General features: G+C 38.5%; 1 protein-coding gene across 6 annotated transcripts in view; it reads left to right on the top strand.

Moving 5' to 3' along the window:
* RHOBTB1 (Rho related BTB domain containing 1) overlaps positions 1-15299 on the top strand; it is a 125522-nt gene that overhangs the window by 1712 nt on the left and 108511 nt on the right. For all 6 annotated transcript variants that reach the window (XM_040485117.1, XM_040485121.1, XM_040485114.1 and 3 more), the window contains exon 2: positions 13657-13756. The gene's annotated coding sequence lies outside the window, so the exon portion shown is untranslated. The remainder of the gene's footprint in view (positions 1-13656; positions 13757-15299) is intronic.

Genomic DNA, 15299 nt, shown 5'->3' with positions numbered 1-15299 from the left:
TTTAAAACCCAAAGCATTGTTTACCACCTGTCAGACTCACTCGTAAGTGTAAGGATTAACTAATAAAAGATTTGTAAAATGCTTCCTGAATATAAAATTCCATAAATATGCAAAATAGTAATAATCCACCCATTGTTAAATTTATGTAGCTGCTTCTGCCATGCATACAAGATGATTTAGAATGCATGTTTCCTGTCAATTAAACAATGAGTTTGGAGTAAAATAATGAGTTCAATTCACATCCTATGAAACTTTGAAATAAAATTTCTCCCATAAGGCACCATCGGCAGAGAATCATAAAGTAAGCAGCATTTCAAAAAGTTATATATGGAATGGCACTTACCTTATGGCTGGGGGGAAAGGGACCCAGTGAACTTCTGAAACTAAGAAATATTCAGCCCTGGTTTGAGTGTGCCTGAACCATAAATATTCCCTTATGTTTTGGGGAATTCTAAGGAGAGAGCAAACAGATTTTGTGGCCTTATAGATAGTCCACTTTAATCCACGAAATATGCCTCTCCATATTTTAAGGCTGAAGTTCAATCTGTGGTTTTGTCCATAATGAAGAAAATCTTTATAGTTACTTGGATAAATTATTCATTCTTCCAATACCATGGGCTTGGTTTTTAAGCATCCTTAATATGAGCAATTATTTTAATATCCTGCAGATAATTAGATTAATTTGTTCCCAGTGGATTGAGTGACATGATAACATCATATTTTTCTCTTTACATGTATTTAATAATAAAGTACGTCGTTTTTCTGCTTACTGGTTTCCTAAAGTAAAATCTGCTTCTTACATGCTAATTTTAAGTATAAATATTACTATGGATGGTCTTCGCTGTCTTATGAAGACAACTCTAGATTCACCACTAACAGATTAAGCTCTGAGCAAAACCATGAAGTTGGGAATGTCTTTCCTTGACATCTTCCCACCTTCAGTGGCCTTTTCTTCTCATTTTCTCCACTCAGCTCTCAGATGGACAGCCGCTAAACAGGCCCCAGCCCAGTATTCCAGAACTTCTCCTCTGCCAGCACTCTTCCTTTATCCAAGTAACTTAACCTCTGCCCTACTTATTTTCCAACAGCTTGGTATGGGTGAAAGTGCACTAGGTGAAAAATCAAAAGAGTTTGCATTTATCAGGCAGCTATGATACATCAGGCACTGCGCCACCTTATCTCATTAAGTCCCTGATGCAGCAAATGTCATCCATATTTCACACAAAAGAAAACTGAGTCTCAAAGAAGCTCTGGTCCCCAAGGACAAGCAAAGAGCCAGGATTTGAAGCAAAGCATTGTGGTACTTACTGCTGCATTGTGAGCCTGATCCCTAAGAAGGGCTTATGTTCTAGACTAAGGCATGGAAGAGTTCTCCCACTATCTGGCCATTTGACCTTAAACCCTCTGGGCCTTTGATTTCCTTTCTCTAGTTTTGGATTAAATGATCTCTCAGAGATGGAAAGGATATTTAGATGCCAACCACATTAAACTATTCCTCCCACGGGCTTCCAGAATATTCTTCCCTGCCCTGACCTTTTCTCCAACCCCCTCCTTGGTCTTTTTTCCTTCCTGTGGGTCCAAGTATATATCACCTCCTCCAAGAGACTTTTCCTAAATACTCTTCTGTTGTTTTCTAGCTCAGGCCTAGTGATCCCTTCTAACACTGATGACCAACTGCACTTACTTTATTTACACATCAGCATATATGTGGTTGGTGTTTTTATCTTCTCCTCCATCATTCCCACCATCAGACTGTAAGCCATGTGAGACCAGAGCTCCTCTTGTCTGACTTTTTCCATTATTGTATTCCCAAGGTCTACCACAGTGACACAGAGCACATAGTTGATGATCAATTAGTATATGTTGAATAATTATGAATTATATGATTATAATTCTATAATGAATAATTATTTCCTACAAAGGACATGTGCTAATGGCCAATATATCGTCCCATCCCTGGGAAAACCTAAATGAAGTATCACCAATCTTACACTGTTACAGTGAGCCTGAATTATGAATGGGGATCCAAGTATAGCAACAGAGACGGCAGGACAACCCTGGGACACACAGGACAAGCAGACACACTGAACATGGTCCAACCCCCATACTTTACAACAGAGAAATCTGAACCTCAGAATGATAATAAAAACTTGGGTTTAGAAGGGCATTGGAGACCATCCAATGGTCCAAACCATTGTTTTATTCATGAGGACACACAGAACATAAAATATGTAACAGATACATCCTGACTTCCAGAACAGCACACCTTTCACCAAGGAGTCAAAAATCTCGGGGACCACCCAATGAACAGGGGAAGGGAGCTTTAGGTAGTGATGCTTTTTCCCCCCAGAAATTCCAAAGAGGCTTAGGTTTCCAGACCAATCCTGGATAGCAACATTAGTACACAGCAGAACATTCTACTTCAGATAATCTAAGTTTTAAATTTTGTATGGCCTGTATAAATTTCAGTAACTCATTTACTATTTTAATGATCCACCAGACAGACTTTTAATACCTATCATTAGTTTACCAGTTCTGTTTAAATGCTGGAGAGCTCCAAATGGCAAAATGACAGTGCTGAGCACTTACCACTACCATGATAGATTCAAGATACATTTAAAAGATGATTGATATTTTGAACTCCAAATGATGATGGCTTGTTTTTAAGGACTAAAATAACTTTTCTTCTCTAACTTAAAGAGCAATCCTTGCTAGAGTATTACATCCCATAAAAAAGCAGTCCTTAAACTTTAGAGGGCATAAAAATCATCTGGAAGGCTTTTTAAAAACCCAGATTGCTTAGAGCCTTTCTGCACATTTCTGAATTAATAGGTCTGAGATTGGACCCATTTTTAACACCTTTCGAGATTTTCTCAATCAAATAGTCTGAAGACCTCACTTTGAGATCCAGTAATTATTTTAGTATGTTTTGATTTTCCCAGATTCCTTACAAAACGTTTTTTTTAAACAAAGATAATTGGGGAAGATGTGTAATGTGTTTCAATCTAGCAAACAGCATACTGGGTATGATGGGAATCTGTTTCCTTGTAGCCAAAGCCATGTATGTAAAACCATGATATAGTTACTATGTTTGATACTGGCCCCAAATCAGGAACATTCCAAAATATTTCTATTGGACTGCAAAAGTAAATCAGTAATTAGCAATAAAGGTTAAGTGTTAAGTTCTGTGGAGCAATAATGAAGCCCCTGCCCTCTAGATGACTATATTCAGTATAGTAGAGAGATACGATTAATATCCACAAAACATTCAAGGACAGGGTTGCAGATCAAGCACAGGATGCCCGGTTAAATTTGAATTTCAAATGCACAAATCATGTTTTAGTATAGGCATGTCCCATATATTTTTACTTGCTAAATCTGGGAACCTTGCTCAGTGAACATTAGCATTTAATGTTATTAGTTTCCAGGACTTGGGTTGGGGCGGCGGGGGGCAGGGAAGGGGGGGTAGTAATGCTGAGTGGTTGTTAAGTTTTGAGAAACTGATAAAAGCTCTGAATGTGCTCCTGAGAGCACTTTCCGACAGAACGCTCATACTATTCCATGGACCCCCCACCCCCACCCCAGGCTGCCAAAGCCCTTGTGGACATCAGAGTCATCTACAGTGTAGACAGCAGAGGCCAGCTCTTCAGACTACTTAGGTTGGTGAGTCTGGAAGGTAGCTTGGAAAAGTGGAATGTGAACTGGGCCATTAAGAGCAGAAGAGTTTAGCTGTATTGTGGGTTTAAGAGACTTCTTAAAGCTTTCACAGAAGGCAGGTTCCTTTAGGCTTTGAGGGTATTTAGTAAGGAATGTGGAAAAATTAGCTTGGGCTGGTTTTTGAAAGCCCAGCTTGTGGACAGCCTTAAATTCTAAAGGGTTTAGACTGCCTATCCTGGGAAAAAGTGTGTCTTTACTGATGTGTCAGTTAGGGATGAGGATCAGACAAAGGGAGATCACAGAGAGAAATTGCAGGCAGCCTCAGCTGTAGGGTCAGTAGGCCTGGTGTAAGCTCCTCCATTAACAAGCTGGGAAGCCTTCTGTGTGTGTGTGCAGTTTCCCTGGGCCCCCATCTCCTAAGCTGGGAATTGGGAATAATAAAAGGAGCTGCTAATAGGGTTGTAGTGAGGGTAAAATGAAGTTGTACGGTGCTTGGCACAGTGGGTGACACAGCATAAATATGTGATAATATAACATAATATAATCAGGGTTCCCCGGGGCTATGATCCACTGCTCCTGCTGCTACTGCCCTTGTTATTATTGAAGGGGGCGTGGTCGCCCAGCAGCCTGCAAGAGCGGTTTCAGGGGGAGTAAAACAAGAGAAAAATGATTGTTTGATCTGGATTTGGAGAAAGCTTTAAAATGTCCCTTTTCCAAGTTAAAATTTCTTTATCAAAAATTGTGAAGGCAGAAACTGGTTAGTAAAATAATGTTTGTACTTCTGAGGATTTTAAAATAAATACATTCAACTCTTCATTATTTTTCCTAGAAGAGGGAATATTAAGGACAATCTAAATCATATACTCTGATCCCAAGTCAAGGAGACGTTTTTTAATTGCATGTGTTACTCTTAATAGATTTGCCATCTTACCTATATCATTTTGGCTAATATTTAAATTAATTTGCACATGATAAGCTCAGACTAATCATTCAAAATGCTCCCCAAAGCCATTTAAACTGCAAAGCGGATGAGTTTATCAGAAATAATTCATGAAGCAACCTGCCTCCACAGAGCTGACTGAGAACACCGAAGATGGGACCATAAGGGCTCTGGGGTCAGACCATTGAGGTTCCCATCCCTGCTGCCTCCTGTGACTAGCTTTGTGACCACATTGCTTTGCTTCTCCAAACCTCAGTTTCTCCCAATCTGTAAAATAGAACTAATAATCTCCCTTACCTCCAAGGGCATGGGCATAGAGTTCTCACGTGGTTTCCAGTACCCAGTTAAGCGTCACATAGAATTCTGTGACCTCAGTGTCGTCTTCATCTTATCAGTATATTATTTAATATGTGCATAAAGAATTTATTTCAGGAAAACATCTAAAAATGTGAGAGATATTTATGATCTTTAGTCACATCTTAATTTATTTATTTATACAGCAAGGGCTATTTGGAGCATTTTCCAAACCACAGAGTACAGTGTTCTTATTTCAAAGAATTTCTAATCCCAATTTTCATTATGTGTTGCTTTCTCCAGCTCATCCATCTTCAACTTTTACAGGGTGATTGGTGCCTTTCTAGAGAGCTTTGGGTTTCAAACTATATATTAAAGCGTCTGGGCCCTAGAATTTAGTTGGCTCATAAACCTACAGTACAGAACAATAAGGATTGGTTTAAGGTACATTATAGTTACATGTATGGCAGTTATATTTTATTTGGTCTGTGCTGAGCACCTTGAGGGCATGTCCCATTGTACCTTCAAGATGGTAGACTCAAATATTTATTGAATGAATTTAGTGTATAGTAAAATACATCGCGTTCTTTTTCTGAGGATACTTTTCCCTCACATTAGGAATTTTAACTCCTAAAAGAATGAAAACAAGGAAAAGACTTCTAACTTTCATGCATAAGATCATTAGTCTGATATTTCTAGACTGAAGTACTGAAAGTGAATTCGGAGATCTACCATTCATATTTCTATTTCCTAGAACAACATTTCCCTTAAGGTCTTCACATTAGCTGCTCCCTCCATCTCAAATGTTCTCCCCTCAGATATTGCTTATGTTCATTTTTTTGTTATCTGTTCTCATCCCCACTGGACTAGAAGCGCCCTGTGGTCAGAGGTCAAGCCTACCTGTTTACTGCTGTCTACTGCTCTAAATGCTACTGAGTATCTATTACAGTGCCAGGCACTTAGTAGGCAGTCAGTAAATATTCTGTCAATTAGTTGAATGTCAGAAGACCAATATTTGGTCTTCTACTGTCATCCCACTGCAGAGCAGTAATTTTTTTATACCTTTTGGGTCAAAATCAACTTTCAGAATTGGATTAAAATCATGAAGTGCCTCATTAATGAAATTTTACATGCTCAAAATTTTGCACATAATTTGAGTCCATGGACCACAGGTTAGGAATCCCATTCTAAAAAAATATATATATATATGTATATATATTTAATATTTCAGTTAGATTTTCTTTATATATATGTATATATATGTATATATGTATATATATACATATATGTATGTATATATATATGCATATATATATAAAGAAAATCTAACTGAAATATTAAACTAAATATCACAAAAATTTAATTACTACGGATCCCAATGTGTTAATATTCATGCATCTATAGTAATACTATCGTAATAAATTATATGTTGCCTTGGGAAAATTGTGCAACCCTCCAAAGGGAAAAAAAGGCTATCTATAAATGTTGAATGTTTTATTTATATGCTGGAAAGGATTTAAGGCTTATAGAGAAAGGCTAATAAAAATACATACTGTACAGCAATATAAAATATATTTCAAATAGGTATGAAAAAATAAGTCAAAGGAAAAAAAATAAGGCTAAGAACATAAGATGGGGCCAGTAGAGAGATTCATACTCAAAATTTATGCCATGAAATTCAACACTCTTGCTAGAAGATAGTAACAAATTTTGTTCTCAGTTTTTTAACAGCCAATGTGAAGGAGAAAAATATAATCAGTTATGTCTTGCAGAGGGCCATATTTTATATATACTTAAATATGAATACCTGTATGTGTATTTAACAGCAAACTGGTTCTTAAAAGAAGGAAGTTTTATTATCATAATAAGGAATGGTGATTATATTTCCAACGTTTGTTTATGGCAAGTGTCTTCGTACCTGAGCTTGAAATAACCTATAAGAAATGTTCACAAATAACTGGCACTTTGGACATTTATGATTAAGATGTAATAACCTTCTGTTCTTTTTGTTATCAGGCCTTACAGAAAGAAGCCTCCTTAGGGCAGTAAGACCGCATGAACTAAGAAGGGGAGGGGTGGGGACAGATGAGGAAAACCGTTTTCTCCACTGTCTTATACCCCATCACTTCCTTATCCCCCACCCTTTCCTCTGCTGCACACTATTTAAATAAGGTGCCTAAAGCTCTCTTTCTCCCCTTTAAGGCATATGCACCTAGGATGTTGACTAATGTAAGTTATTCCCCCTAACCTTAGTTTCCTTGGATAACAGTCTGTCAGGGACTTCTACGCCTTCTCTGAGAGAGCAAATACAATAACTAGCTTCTCAGAACATTATGTGGATTTGTGGCATTCTCTGAGGGGCTATAAATGGATCACATTGACAGCTTTATTTGTCATTCTTAAATGGAATGTGTTTTTCCCCCTTTGAGTTAAATCAAAATCAGATGGCATTTCTTATTTCATTGTGGAATGTTTTTAGTCTCATAATTGCAAAATTACATTCATAACTGATACTATGCTAATTTACAAAATTTGTGTTTTATTATTGGGGAGTTCCTATTTGGAAAGTAAGTGAGGGAAAACAACTTATGCAACATTTTCAGTTTGCCTATTTATTGAGATCCTGATATAGTTGCTAGAATTCTGTCGCCATATGGAAGTAGAGACAATTATATTGCATGAAATGACATGGATTTTAGAAGGAAGGATATAAAAAGGCATAACCAGCAGAATATCCACAATCCAGAGACTAAAACATTCTTGAAACCTCTTCTCTCTTTTGCCTCCCCAGCATGTCCCTGGTCTCAGTCATCCCTTCCTCTCCTTGCAATGGCTCTTGTTCAACATATGCAGGGGCAAAAATCTCAAGAATAGGGTTGGCAAGTACTACTTTCATACCATGGCATACTTCTTACATGCTAAAGCAGTTGCTTGGGCCCAAGTGAAGTTTTTCATTCAAAAAATCCCTATCAACCTTAGCTTGACAATAGCTAGGCCTCCAGGATCCTGTGAGTCTTCTTTAACATATGAATATCCTTTTGGACACTTCCTCTAGTCTTTACCTCCCCTAACTCCCAAGTATACAATCAATTGCTCTTCAGAATCCCAGGGCAGCTCTTTCTGCCCATGGGTCCTCTCCCCATGCTTTAATAAAACCACCTTTTGTACCCAATTAAACAAACAAAAAAATCCCTGTCACTTCCATCTACCCACTACTAAATCTGTATGAGAAAGGAAGCCCTCCTACTTTAATTTCTTAAATCCTCTAAAAGTTCCCAATGCTCTTTTACTGATCTCAATACTGTGCTTATCTTTAGAATTTTCAAACGCTATGCAATGGGTAGGCTTTTCTCGCTGAATTTATATGTGTTTATTTTCATACTCATTTTATACACATGCCTTTGATAAAGTCAACTTTACTGAGTACCCACTATGTCTGGACTCTCAGCATACAATGAACTGCATCAGGTATCCCCTGCCCTCACTGGGCCTACAGGCTTGTGGGAAAGACAGACAATAAAAGGATGACACAAATAGGTATGAAACTGACACTCTTCTAAATATGCCACAAAGAAGAGACACAAGGTTCTGGAAAATGAGATCTAAATGATAGGCGTCAACTAGACAAGGAGTACAGGCAGAAGGCATGACGTGGAAGGGGTGGAAAGCCATGATGTATGGAAAGCAGAAAGAAGAAGCAATGTGAGAAACCGGAGGAAAATCAAGTGGTTGGAGTACAGAGGGCAGGGGTGAACAGCTGGAGTCCAGAGATGTGATCAGGGGCCATCACCATGAAAGGCTTTTTAGCCATAGTGAATAATATGTTTTTATCCTAGGGACCAATGTGAAGGTTGGGGGAGGGGAAGGGAGATTGTAATTAGTTACATCATCTATTTGGTATTTCAAAAAAATATTTCTGGGGCGCCTGGGTGGCGCAGTCGGTTAAGCGTCCGACTTCAGCCAGGTCACGATCTCGCGGTCCGTGAGTTCGAGCCCCGCGTCGGGCTCTGGGCTGATGGCTCGGAGCCTGGAGCCTGTTTCCGATTCTGTGTCTCCCTCTCTCTCTCTGCCCCTCCCCCGTTCATGCTCTGTCTCTCTCTGTCCCAAAAATAAATAAACGTTGAAAAAAATTAAAAAAAAAATATTTCTGGCTAGAATGCAGAGTATGGGTTGGCAAGGGGAATAGTAATGCAAACCATTTAAACATTTTCAGCATAGAGATACTGATAGCATGGCCAAGGGGAGGAAGGATGAGATGTTCATGATTTCTAAAAAGTGAATGGATTCAAGAGACATAGAGGAGGTAAACTGACAGGCCATCTTCTGCAATATTTATGTGGAGCCCATGAGAAGTGTCAGGTAACGCTAGAGGAGAAACAAGTTTGCAAAGACAGATGCTAAGTTCAGTTGGACATGTGGAGTTTGAGTTCTTCAGGAAACATTACAGGACAGAACAGAGCAAAAAAGATATTGGATTATGGGTGTGGAGCTTGTCAGAAAGCTCTACAGTTTGGATATAAACTCGTGACACATCTTTAATTCATAGTTGTGGATATGATGGGTATGATCCATAGATGGATATGACGGCCTAGAGAAAGATTATAAAATGAGTGGTAGAAGAGAATGCTAGGACCAAAGTCTTAAGAAATTCAAATCCATGCATCCAAGTAATGAAGGATGAGCCTGTAAAGGATGAAATAAGGGATAGTGAGAGAAATAGAAGGAAACCCTGGAAACTGCTGGATCATGGCTGGGGGGTGGGGAGGGGAAGGGAGCAAGGATTTCATTTCAGGAGGGTGGGAGTGGTCAGTTGGCTTGAATGTGGAAGATTGAGAACTGTTTATTTTATTTAGCAAGAGTGGAGAGCACTGATCAGGAGAGAATTGTTTTGAATTAAAATAAAAAGAAATCAGGGGCGCCTGGATGGCTCAGTCGGTTAAGCGTCCGACTTCAGCTCAGGTCACGATCTCGCGGTCCGCGAGTTCGAGCCCCGCGTCGGGCTCTGGGCTGATGGCTCAGAGCCTGGAACCTGCTTCGGATTCTGTGTCTCCCTCTCTCTCTGCCCCTCCCCCGTTCATGCTCTGTCTCTCTCTGTCTCAAAAATAAATAAACGTTAAAAAAATTTTTTTTAAATAAAATAAAAAGAAATCACTAAGTGATATGGGAAATAGAGTTATAACTAGTTCTATTTGTGGTCATGCCTGTTTGAGAATATTTCACATTTCATATTTTACATCTCTCTTAACATGATACTTGGGGAGCCAGCATGATAGACAGGAAAGTCATTTTGACATGCTGTTGACCATTATAGAGAAGAACTGGGGTGGATTTTGACAATAGAAGAGTCGAGGTCCTGGGGTCTGAACTGGAGAGAAAATAGGAACCTGACAGCAAGGAATTTTATGAGCACAACACTGCCTGTTCCTCCACCCAGTGGTGCTAGTGTGACCAGGGTAAATAAACCAAATGTTCACAAAGCAGTGTTGACTCGCCTCACCCACTTGCTGGCACCCCTATGTTGTAGAAGGAGGCTGTGGGCTGACACATTGTATGGCACATTCTCGGCAACTTCTTTGAGGTGAACTTCAACTTCTCTCCCTGCACCTGCTACCACACAAAAGTCTGAGCATGCCCACTGGCGGGGGTGGAAGGTGGGGAGCAGCAGGGAGACCACAGAGTAGAAGTTAATACCTCAGCCAGTGAACGCTGTGAGGAGACAAAGGTCAGATTGCAGAGGTGTGAGCTGCCAATGGGAGGTTAAGAAAAGAAAGAGGACTATTGGTAATTACTTGCAGTAGTCTGGCTAGAAAGATGAAGCAAGAGATAGGAGGGCAGCTGGAGAGAGGTAACTGGATGAGCAACCACTTAATCAACAAATATTAAAATCTCTTACATGTGTCTAGTGCTAAGAAAGGCACCAGGAAGAAATTTTCCAGCCTTAATGGAAGATCTGACATAGGATCTATTTCTCGAATGCATAATGACTAAATATTTTGTGATCTGATTCGTTGAAACAAATGTAACATCTTCCCTCAGATATAAACCTTACTTGATCTTTATGAAATGATCAAATAAGTTTGTGTTAAGATAAAAAAGAGAAAAAGAACATGTCTACCTGTACTTTTTTTTTCCCTCATCCTCTCTCCTTTCATTCCTTCTGTGTCCCAAATTTGGACAGTTCTTTTACTATCACTTATTCAGGAAATATCTTCTAGAATGGTGTTCTTAAGCCTATGTTCAGAGCGTCTCATAGTACTATTTGATGTTTAGAAATCATCTAATGTATAATTCATAGAGCACTCACATATTGGAATATTGAATATTACTACCCCATGGAAGTTAGAAATGTGAATAAAGCGGTATTCCCCTGGCCAGATTATAAGCTTTATGAGGGTTCTTGGCCCTGCTCTATTTAGAACTATCGAAAATAAAGTCAGAGTACTATAAATGGGATTTTTGTAGTTAGGTTGAAATTAAGGATCCTTGGGTAGGCAGAGAAAGGTACAATAAATTCTTACACAAGAATTCAGGAAGATCCCTGAAAGAGGTAATATTGGAACTGGGTGTTAAAAGATGAGACTTTCAGATAGCAGAAAGCTAGTAAGCAAAATCGCAGTGGCAGAAAACTACTTTTTGGAGGAGCCAGAAGCGAGCAGAAATGGTTTGGTATGGTTAGAGAGGCTGTGTGGAAAGCAGTAAATGCACAGATCTGGGATCCTGGAAAGCTCTGCTGAGGAGTCCTAGACTTGATCCTACAGTGACTGGAAGTGTTAGAAGTTTTCAGGCAAGTGGGGAAGCATGAGGTTTAGGAAGAAAACTGGGACCATCAGGAAAGTTATGAATCAATGGGGACTGGAAACAGGGAGTACATGAGATGGGAGGCCCCTGTCTGGATGGGAGATAGATGGTGGATGGTGGGTGAATTTCTGCCATGACAACGGCCTTGAACACGGAAAGGGGAAGTCGAGCTTCTTGTGCACAAAGTGGTTATAATCAGTTGGAGGTGTGTGTTTGGGAGGTGTGGTGATGGGGTAGAATGAAGAGGACGCCAGGTGTTCAAGCCAGGGAGAGGGACAATGCCACTGGTATTAGGTATGAAAGAAAAGCAAATTCAGGAGATGATGGGGATGAGGATCTAGCTAGAAAGCGTGAAAAAAGGTATTAAGACATTTAAGTCATGGGTGTAAATGAAATTGCTTCTAAGTGGAGAACCTTGGTGAAGGCCCACACTTAAGGAAGGGAGAAGGGCCAGAAGGAAAATTTGAGGCATTTCCTACAATATTAGAAGTGAGATTTCAAGGAAGCCAAGAAAAAGCTTCAAGGAAAAGGACTCATGTTGTGATAGGTTTCATTTATAGAGCTGACCCTTGAATAAGATGGGTTTGAAATGCAGGAGTCCACTAATATGCAGATTTTTTTTATAAATACAGTACAGTACTATAAATGTATTTTCTCTGCCTTATGATTTTCTTTCTCTAGCTTATGAGAATAAAGTATATAATACATGTAACATATGTTATCTGTGAGGCTTCCAGTCAACAGTAGGCTATTTGTATTTAAGTTTTGGGGAAGTCAAAAGTTATATGCAGATTTGTGACTGCACAGGGTCAGCACCCCCTAACCCCTCCATTGTTCAGGGTTCAAGTGTATAATCATTTGGTTGTATCATTCTTTCTTCCCTTCTGGATTGGCCCCAAGAAATGGGCTGTGCAGCTGCCAGTGTTGTATCACGTCTAGGTTCACACTTCAGGCTTGCAGCTCTACCCACTATTTACTAATGAGCAGTGACTGGCCTAGAGTCATCAGCAGTCAGTGACTTCCTTGGGAAACTCCTCCCAACTACTGAGAGTGTGTGTGTGTGTGTGTGTGTGTTAGGAAGGTACAACAAGGGAGGAGAGCCGGGTTTATATTTAGGATTTCCATAATTCAAGCTTCATGTTTGTCTCTAGGAGTAATACGATTTTATAGTAATAACAACTACCTCCAAGCATAAATATTGTTTTGCCCTTCATTTTTCATGGTAGGTAGTCATTCCCGCTTTTGTTAAATAGTTGATTTTATTTCACTGTTCGTGTATCCTGTTTTCCATGAAATTTTTTTTCCATGAATTTTGCGTCAGGAATATTTCTTTGAGGGAAGTAATGCATTTTTTCTCCTAACAATAGGTGTTACAGAAGAAATTATGTTCTCCTTTTACCTAAATTTCCAAGAAATTCAAATCCAAATGGTAACTTCAATTATTTCAACTGTTGACCAATATATAGGTAGCATAATGAACTTCCTTTCTTTTTCACTCTCAACCTTGTTATTTTTATTCATATTTCATGATTTTTCTTTTTGGAAGTCACCCCAAATCCTTAAGATGAAAAGCCAGGGCATAAATGAGTACGTTCACTATTAACTAAATGTCTTTCCAGACATCATCTCACTTGATTGTCAGAACAAGCCATTGACTAGCTGGTCTTATTACTCCCACCAGAGCCATGAGGGAACAGAGTCTCAGTGAAGTTAAGGACATAAAGTTCACCCAGACAAACACTGAGTGGAATTCAACCCTGGGGCACCTTTCTCTAGTGGCAGAGTGGTCATTTCAGCCTATGTGGCTCAAACTTCTGTGGGCAGCTGGCCTATGTGTACATGGCATATGGCTGGCTGGGATAGCTCTTGTTCCAATGAAAACTAATCACTGACATATGAAACTAGTCTTGTTTTGAGCAGTTTTCTTCTTGATGATGAAATAGTCCATCTTTGTATGTCCTCCCCAGATTTTATAACATTCAAGAAGCACATGAAAGAGGCCTCTCATCCAGTATTCTTGATTAAATTATGAAAATGGAATTGAAGCTTATGTTCCCCCTTCGTACGGTAAGTAACTATGAATTTGGGTAACAGAATTGCCTTTCCCCTCCTCCTAATTTCCTCACAGTATTTACAAAAGAAATGGAAATGCTCCTGGTATGAAGGTGGCATGACTTGTGAATAATATCCAGATTTGTCTTCAGAATATTTCATTAAAAAGGAGAATTTCCATTTTTTCAGTTCAGTTGTGGTTTTTATAAATTCTAGTTTAACATGTTTTATCTGGTTTAGAATTGGAGTCATTTTGAACTACATACGCGTTTTGGTAATTAACATAACTCTTCTACCCACTTTATATACACTTGTAATTCTCTAGTGAAAACTGACATGTGGACTCTGAACATGGCCACATACAAGGAAGGTTTAGAACTGCCAGGTTGCTGTGCAGGGGCATTTCTCTTCATCCCAGAAGCCCTAGCTTGGAGCATCCACCCCCATTTGGCCTGGGCACTAACTGTCTTTAACTGGAAAGACATATCACCTTTCAAGTGATTAGAACTGACTCATCCCACATGAACAAAATCGGGTTTTAAAGAAAGGGCAACATTATCAAGTTCTTCTAGGTATTGTGCCTGAAGGATTTAAAAATGATTTGAGACAGTTGATTCCTTTGTCCACCTACAAAATCATCTGTTATTTTCACTCTTCACTATATTTTATTTTTCTTTATATGTGCTAATGAATGTTTAAAGGAAAAATTCTATATGTATAGTTGTGAATATTCATTAATAAATTTCATTCATTGTAACAAATTAGGGAGGGAGGCATATGTGAATTTGTGGGGAGGCTGAATTATAGATAACTTTTAAATAAATGTGGCTTTTATTCTTTAAACTACATGTAGTAACTTCAACAAAACATTACAAAGTAGAAATCCTTAAGGAGACCTGTAATAATAAATCATATGAACATTTTGTTATTAGCATATAGATTGGATATGTGTAGGAGCTTGTAAAGTGCCTGAGGTTCACTGAAAATAGTTTATTCTGTGTCTAAAAAGTGTATGCAAGATTGAAAATAAATGTTTAAAACACCATATATTACCTACCTATAAGTAAAGTGTTTGCAAAGCAAAGGTAAACATCAGCCCAGCTCATGAACAAATTATCAAAAGATTTTAAATTTATTGAAGCCGTAAATTAATGAGATATTACCATGTGTGCATAAATAACTTAAAGAATAAAATTTGCTGATCCTTCTCTCATATGGATATTTGTGCTAATGAATCAGGATCCTATTTACTCTATTAGTCCCCAAAGTAATTGCTTATTTGAAGAAGTTCTGTCTTATGGGTTTTCAGTTAATTAAATCCATTTGCATTTTATGCACACATTTTAAATTCTCAAGTCCTATTTTTCATAAGCTAGATTCAAATATGTTCATGTAATAATACCTCTCATTAAGGCATTAGTCTTTCATTTTTAAAGGAACTTTCAGAATAGCCATATGCATAAAATGGTTATTAATGAAATTCAATCAATATTTTAGAAAAGTCAACCCATTAAATGGTTTTTTTTTAGTTTAAATTTTCCTATTTGTAATGGTGATT

This window comes from Herpailurus yagouaroundi, unplaced genomic scaffold (genome assembly GCF_014898765.1).
Source record: "Herpailurus yagouaroundi ecotype Mexico unplaced genomic scaffold, PumYag 163, whole genome shotgun sequence".
Classification (NCBI taxonomy): domain Eukaryota; kingdom Metazoa; phylum Chordata; class Mammalia; order Carnivora; family Felidae; genus Herpailurus; species Herpailurus yagouaroundi.
The sequence above is the reverse complement of the archived record's forward strand: the minus strand, read 5'-3'. Positions and strand labels throughout refer to the sequence as shown.